Here is an 8,510-nt window from a genome sequence, read left to right on the forward strand (position 1 = left end):
AAATGCAGCCCAATCGTAAGGACCTGCCTCAGAGTGTGGGGGAGGCAGGATCAATGTCTACCTTCAAAAGGGAAGTCAATGATCATTTGATGAAGAACAATTTGGAAAGTTATGGGGAAAGACTGGGGACTTGTGACTAACTAAATTACTTGAGAAGGTAGTCAGTTCAGCCTGAACAGGCCGAATGTTGGACTCACCACATACACACAGTGACTACAAGAGCAGGTCAGAGGCTGGGAATACTGCAGTAAGTTACTCAACGCCTGACTCCCCAAGCCCTGTCCACCAACTACAAGGCACACATTCTCCACTTACCTGGGTGGGGGCAGCCCCAACAACACTCAAGAAGCTTGACACCATCCAGGACAAACCAGCTCCTTGATTGACACCATCCCTGAAAGTTGCCCCCAGGTGGATAGTGCTGTTAAGAAGACATACGGTGTGTTAGGTTTCATTGGTAGAGGGATTGAGTTCCAGAGCCGCAATATCATGCTGCAACTATACAAAACGCTAGTGCGGCCACATTTGGAATATTGTGTATAGTTCTGGTCGCCATATTTCGGGAAGGATGTGGAAGCATTGGAAAAGGTGCAGAGGAGATTTACCAGGATGTTTCCTGGTCTGGAGGGAAGATCTTCTGAGGAAAGGCTGAGGGACTTGGGTCTGTTCTTATGGGAGAGAAGAAGGCTAACTCAGGATTTGATAGAGACATCCAAGATGATCAGAGGATTAGATAGGGTGGACAGTGAAAGGCTTTTTCCTAGGATGATGACATCAGCTTGTACAAGGGGGCATAACCAAAAATTGAGGGGTGATAGATTTAAGACAGATGTCAGAGGCAGGTTCTTTACTCAGAGAGTGGTAAGGGTGTGGAATGCCCTGCCTGCCAATGTAGTCAACTCAGACACATTAGGGAGATTTAAACAATCCTTGGATAAACACATGGATGATTTTGGGATAGTGTAGGGGGACAAGCTGAGACTAGTTCACAGGTCGGCGCAACATCGAGGGCCGAAGGGCTTGCTCTGCGCTGTATTGTTCCATGTTCACATCCTCAAGCATCCACTCCCTCCCCCACCGATGCTCAGTAGCAGAAGTGTGTACTGTCTCCAAGATACATTTCAGACATTCACCAAACCCACCGCCACTTTCACCGAGAAGGACAAGGGCAGCAGATACAGGGGAACACTAACCCCTGAAAGGTCCCCTCCAGGCCATTCACCATCCTGACTTGGAAATATATCACCATTCCTTCACTGTCATTATCAAAATCCTGGATCCCCCTCCCTAAGGGCATTGTGGGACAACCCACAGCAGGTGGACTGCAGCGGTTCAAAAGTCAGCTCACCCCCACCTTCTCAAAGGGCAATAAATCGTGAGCCCAGCCAGCGACACCCACATCCCACAGATAAATATTTTTTTTAAAATGTTCTATAACCATTGCATGATTTTCTGACAGGCTTTATAGTCTTTGGAAAGGGAACAATTAAGATTCATTAAAATAATACAAGGAATTAGATGCAGCAGGTGAAGGACAATTTGATATATTATGCCCCCTCCCCTCTGGAACAAAGAGAGTTAAGAAGGGAATCTGACAAAAGCATCTAAATTATGACAGGCTTAATAACAAAAGACTGTGTTTCTACAGACTATTGATTCAGGAAAACAAAATGGGGCCATACACAATTGGTTATTATATAAAAAAACATTTACCCCAGGTTACCAAGAAGATGTAATGTGTCACCAAAAGTGGCTGTTGAGGCTGGAGACTGTAACATCTTAAGGGGAAATCAGAAATGTCTGGGAAAAAAAGAAATGACAGGTTATTTGAATAGAGGAGAGAAATGGATGCGAGCAGGTTAATCTGGTCAATAAGGTATTACTAGGTACGGTGGGAAGATTGTCCTGCTTTGTGCTGTGATTGGTTTAGAAGATGAGGAGCTATAAACAAAACCAAGAGCTAAACATTAAAGGCACACATTTGAACTGAGTGCAAAGCTGAAAGACATTATAGAAGTTAGATTAGATTAGATTCCCTACAGTGTGGAAACAGGCCCTTTGGCCCAACAAGTCCACACCGACCCTCTGAAGAGTAACCCACCCAGACCCATTCCCCTCTCTCTCACCTTCCTTCTCTCTCCCTCCCCTTTCTCTTCCCTGAGCCAGTGAGAGAGGCCAGTAAATGAACACAGAACTGTCTTGGCTTCAGAGAGGGATTCACTCACAGACACAGACCAGAGGGAGAGGTGAACTGCGTCACATCCTGTCCATGATAGAGATGGTTTTTCAAACAAAGAAAGAATTCTTATGAGGTTGGTGAAGAAAGTGTTGGGTACACTTGTCTTTATTGGTCACAGCACTGAGTCCAGGAGTTGGGAGATCATGGTGTGACCAAACAGGAAGTTGTTAAGGCCACATTTAGAGAACTGCATACAATTCTGGTCATCCTGCATAAGGAAAGGTGTTAGTAAATTGGAAAGGGTGCAGAAAAGATTTACAAGAATGTAACTGAGGCAAGATAGTCTCTTTGTTGGCTACATAGAACATTCCATCATCCATAATTACACCGGCACCACTCCCCACCTCTTCCTCCGCTATATTGATGACTGCATTGGCACCACCTCATGCTCCCACGAGGAGGTTGAGCAATTTATCAACTTCACCAACACATTCCACCCTGACCTTAAATTTACCTGGACCATCTCTGACACCTCCCTCCCCTTCCTGGACCTCTCCATCTCCATTAATGACGACCGACTTGACACTGACATTTTTTACAAACCCCCACCGACTCCCACAGCTACCTGGATTACACCTCTTCCCACCCTACCTCTTGCAAAAATGCCATCCCATATTCCCAATTTCTCCGCCTCCGCCGTATCTGCTCCCAGGAGGACCAGTTCCACCACAGAACACACCAGATGGCCTCCTCCTTTAGAGACCGCAATTTCCCTTCCCACGTGGTTAAAGATGCCCTCCAACGCATCTCATCCACATCCTGCACCTCCACCCACAGACCACACCCCTCCAACCGTAACAAGGACAGACCCCCCTGGTGCTCACCTTCCACCCTACCAACCTCCACATAAACTGCATTATCTGCCGACATTTCCGCCACCTCCAAACAGACCCCACCACCAGGGATATATTTCCCTCCCCACCCCTTTCCACCTTCCGCAAAGACCGTTCCCTCTGTGACTACCTGGTCAGGTCCACGCCCCCAAACAACCCACCCTCCCATCCTGGCACTTTCCCTTGCCACCACAGGAACTGTAAAACCTGTGCCCACACCTCCTCCCTCACCTCTATCCAAGGCCCTAAAGGAGCCTTCCACATCCATCAAAGTTTTACCTGCACATCCACTAATTTCATTTATTGTATCCGTTGCTCCCGATGCGGTCTCCTCTACATTGGGGAGACTGGACGCCTCCTAACAGAGCGCTTTAGGGAACATCTCCGAGACACCCGCACCAATCAACCACACTGCCCCATGACCCAACATTTCAACTCCCCCTCCGACTCTGCCGAGGACATGGGGGTCCTGGGCCTCCTCCACCACTGCTCCCTCACCACCAGACGCCTGGAGGAAGAACGCCTCATCTTCCGCCTCGGAACACTTCAACCCCAGGGCATCAATGTGGACTTCACCAGTTTCCTCATTTCCCCACCCCCCCCCACCTTACCCCAGCTCCAACCTGCCAGCTCAGCACCATTGCCATGACCTGTCCTACCTGCCTATCTCCCTTCCCACTTATCTACTCCACCCTCTTCTCCAACCTATCACCTTTACCCCGACCTCCATCCACCTATTGCACTCCCAGCTACCTTCTCCCCAGCCCCACCCCCTCCCATTTATCTCTCCACCCCCAAGGCTTCCAGCCTCATTCCTGATGAAGGGCTCATGCCGGAAATGTCGATTTTCCTGCTCCTCAGACGCTGCCTGGCCTGCTGTGCTTTTCCAGCACCACTCTAATTTCCAGGATCTGCAGTCCTCACTTTCGCCTGGAGGGATATTGGTCAAACGCAAGCAAATGGGACTAGTAAAGTTTAGGAAACCTGGTTGGCGTGGATACGTTGAGCTGAAGGGTCTGTTTCAGTGTTGTATGGCTCTATGACTCTATTTTCCATTCCCTTTTAAAAAGACCAAGGTCCACGCCCTGTTTGCGAAGTCCACTTTAAATGTGTCCCGCAGCAAATTCCTGAGTGGGGAATGGTTTGCACCACACAATCACACCCACACATGTACCAAGGGAAAAAGGGAAGACAAAGGAGAGAAGTTACAAATTACTTTAAATCCAAGATATCTGTACTATGTTCACATGAGTCAGAGCGTGCAGTAAGTCAATATCCTGAGGAGATTTTATTTAGTTGGCTGTGTTCAGAAATCCCTCTTGCAGGAGAACTGATGCAATTGAACTGGTGAAAGTGCAGTTTGTTATATCCAGACCCAGTGAGATTCCCCAATTTGTTCCAGTTCCAGGCACCATGCAGATTGGTTGAGATTCTGTAGCTTTGCTTCTTTTTGATTACGATTGAATTGCAGCATTCAGGGTGAGAGAGCCTTCTTTTACTTGTAGTGCAGGGGTGATTAGGATATAGCTCTGTGTCAATGGTGCTGAGGTGGAGGTGCTTGACAGCTTCAGTTTCCTTGAAATAAAAGTCACCAACAATCTGTCCTGGTCCATCCACATGGTCAAGAACGCCTCTACATCCTCAGAAGGCTAGGGAAATTCAGCGCGTCCACAATGACCCTTACCAATTCCGACAGTTCTGCCATTTAAAACATCCTATCCGGATGCATCTATGACAACTGCTGTGCCCAAGACTGTGAGAAATTACAGAGTGTTGTGAACATACAAACCAGCCTTCCTTCCATTGACTCCATCTACCCTTCCCACTGCATCAGGAAAACAGCCAACACAATCAAAGAGCCCTCCCACCCCGGTTATACTCTCTCCCACCCTCTTGGCCAGAAGGTACAAAAGTTTGAAAACACATACCACCACTTTCAAGAACAGCTTCTTCCCTGATGTTAACAGACTTGTGAATGGACCTGTCATATATTAGAGTTGATATTTATCTGCACCTTCTCTGTAGCTGTAGCACTATATTCTGCACTCTGTTCCATTACCCTGATGTGCTTATGTAAGGTATGATTTGTCTGCTTTGCAGGCAAAACAATACTTAACACTGCATCTCGGTACATGTGACAGTATTTTATCTTTGTAGTCATAAGAAATCATAGTCCAATCCACTTGAAGTTTCTTTGCCATCTTTTACTTATCCCAAGTATTTATCCCATGGATCTCACATAAATTATTTGCCAGCCAATGACTGAATTTACACGTACTGTCATTTAGTCTCTGTAGCAGCCATAGAGTCATAGAGGTGTACAGCACAGAAACAGACCATTCAGTCCAACCCGTCCATGCCGACCAGATATCCCAACCCAATCTAGTCCCACCTGCCAGCACCCGGCCCATATCCCTCCAAACCCTTCCTATTCATATACCCATCCAAATGCTTCTTAAATATTGCAATTGTATCAGCCTCCACCACATCCTCTGGCAGCTCATTCCATACACGTACCACCCTCTGCGTGTAAAAGTTGCCCCTTAGGTCTCTTTTATATCTTCCCCCTCTCACCCTAAACCTATGCCCTCTAGTTCTGGACTCCCCGACCAGGGAAAAGACTTTGCCTATTTATCCTATCCATGCCCTTCATAATTTTATAAACTTCTATAAGGTTATCCCTCAGCCTCCGACGCTCCAGGGATAACAGCCCCAGTCTGTTCATCATCTCCCTATAACTCAAATCCTCCAACCCTGGCAACATCCTTGTCAATCTTTTCTGAACCCTTTCAAGTTTCACAACATCTTTCTGATAGGAAGGAAACAAGAACTGCACGCAATATTCCAACAGTGGCCTAACCAACGTCCTGTACAGCCGCAACATGACCTCCCAACTCCTGTACTCAATACTCTGACCAATAAAGGAAAGCATACCAAATGCCTTCTTCACTATCCTATCTACCTGCGACTCCACTTTCAAGGAACTATGAACCTGCACTCCAAGGTCTCTTTGTTCAGCAACACTCCCTAGGACCTTACCATTAAGTGTATGAGTCCTGCTAAGATTTAATTTCCCAAAACGCAGCACTCCACATTTATCAGAATTAACCTCCATCTGCCACTTCTCAGCCCATTGGCCCATCTGGTCAAGATCCTGTTGTAATCTGAGGTAGCCCTCTTCGCTGTCCACTACACCTCCAATTTTGGTGTCATCTGCAAACTTACTAACTGTACCTCTTATGCTCGCATCCAAATCATTTATGTAAATGACGAAAAGTAGAGGACCCAGCACCGATCCTTGTGGCACTCCACTGGACACAGGCCTCCAGTCTGAAAAAAAACCCTCCATCACCACCCTCTGTCTTCTACCTTTGAGCCAGTTCTGTATTCAAATGGCTAGTTCTCCCTGTATTCTGTGAAGATCTAACCTTGCTAATCAGTCTCCCATGGGGAACCTTGTTGAACGCCTTACTGAAGTCCATATAGATCACATCTACCTCTCTGCCCTCATCAATCCTGTGTTACTTCTTCAAAAAACTCAATCAAGTTTGTGAGACATGATTTCCCAGGCATAAAGCCATGTTGACTATCCCTAATCAGTCCTTGCCTTTCCAACTACATGGACATCCTGTCCCTCAGGATTCCCTCCAACAACTTGCCCACCACCGAGGTCAGGCTCACCGGTCTATAGTTCCCTGGCTTGTCCTTACCACCTTTCTTAAACAGTGGCACCACGTTTGCCAACCTCCAGTCTTCTGGCACCTCACCTGTGACTATCGATGATACAAATATCTCAGCAAGAGGCCCAGCAATCACTTCTCCAGCTTCCCACAGAGTTCAAGGGTACACCTGATCAGGTCAGGCCTCTTTTAAAATGAAGATATATTTTTGAATTCAGAGCTAAAAGCACCTGTGAGTATCCCAGGACCTCAACCCATTGCCACAACAAATAAATCAAGAATGAGTTCACTTCATGGTCCAAATGGTGTTACAGATTAGCTCAGTTTAGTCTTAAAGATGATTGTAACTTTGCTCCTCATAAAGTTGGGACTGTTTTGTACTGCTACTGGCTTGTGTACGTATTGACTTGATCGCTTCAGTATTGTGGAACACTTTCGTTCTGTTGTCTGTCGTTGTCTGTAACTTGCTTAAGTATCCCATTACACTCCTGACCTGTGCCTTGTCGATGGTGGGCAGGCTCTGGGGAGTCAGGAAGTGAGCTATTCGCCACAGTATCCCAAATATCTGAACTCCTCCACACCGCGACTTCTCAGCAGGAACAACACATGTCCCTGGAGCTGCTGTTCTGAGCAATCACAGCAGTCACATACTGAGTCCCGCCCTCGCATGAACAAATTCTGTGCGCATTATGACTGAGTTAAAGTGAGCCACACTCTCCAGATTGTTATGTCATAGCATATAAAATAAAATGTTGGGAGATCTCTGAAAGAATTATCATTTTCGCCAGATTTGAGTAAAAATAATTGTTAGTTTTGGTGTCTGAGTTGCTGGATCTGACTTATTGTCAGTAATAAGCCCAGAAATATGTTTCCCCTGACACATTTGCTGAAATCGAGTGTTCCCTTTAGAACTTGCATTTGGCACATTCACAGGGAAATTTCTCATCTGTGAGTAGGTTTTTGTGAATTGTGTGATGGTTTAATCTGTTGTATCTCATTCAGTAATAGACTGGCAAGGCCTGGCTCGCAATCTCAGGACCCTGGCACCATTCTCTATCCCTGGCACCGCTCCCAAACCCAAATCCGTGCCCACTCCATCTACACGGAGCCCAATTGGCACATTCTCCTGGTTCAGGTCGACGAGAGGAATCTGTGGGATCCACGCTCATTCCAGAACCTTCTCCTTCATATCTCAATTCTGAGTCAAACCCCACCGTCGCAGAAGCACAATGTGAACCTGCAAACTAGTGTTTCCATGGCAACCGGAGCCTCTGATTTCTACAGAGTGTGAGAACATGGGTCCGTCGCCAGGAAACAGAGTGATGCTGGATCCCACACTTTCTCCTATCCCCTCCTTCATATTCCGTGAGACATGTTGGGGGGAGGGGAAGTGTTATGGTTCCCACTGGTGATTGTTTCCAGTGCTGCTCAGTTGATCAGATCCCTCAGATTTCCCAGGGTCCTGTTCTCAGCTCATGATCCCTCTCCCTCCCCACAGAACCCCTTCCCCACCCCCTGGCCCGGCCCCATGATGTTCCAAGCCCCTCAGCTCAGTCAGGGATCATCACCACACTCAGCACGCACACACACACACTGACATACACACACAGACATACACACACACACATATACAGACACACACACAGACAGACACACACCTATACAGACACACACACACAGACATACACACACATACACACACAGACATATATACACATATACAGACACACACATATACAGACACACACACACACAGAC

At 46.9% G+C, this 8,510-nt stretch overlaps 1 long non-coding RNA gene across 1 annotated transcript; it reads right to left on the reverse strand.

Annotated features, from left to right (window-relative positions):
* Nucleotides 1-362: 362 nt before the first annotated feature.
* LOC140487683 (uncharacterized) lies at nt 363-6,914 on the reverse strand. The gene is made up of 3 exons (XR_011962866.1): nt 6,840-6,914; nt 1,714-1,800; nt 363-421 (listed from the first exon to the last, which is right to left on the reverse strand). It is a non-coding gene; the product is annotated as an uncharacterized lncRNA (long non-coding RNA).
* Between the last annotated feature and the right edge of the window lie 1,596 nt (nt 6,915-8,510).

This window comes from Chiloscyllium punctatum, chromosome 17, assembly GCF_047496795.1.
Source record: "Chiloscyllium punctatum isolate Juve2018m chromosome 17, sChiPun1.3, whole genome shotgun sequence".
Classification (NCBI taxonomy): Eukaryota; Metazoa; Chordata; class Chondrichthyes; order Orectolobiformes; family Hemiscylliidae; genus Chiloscyllium; species Chiloscyllium punctatum.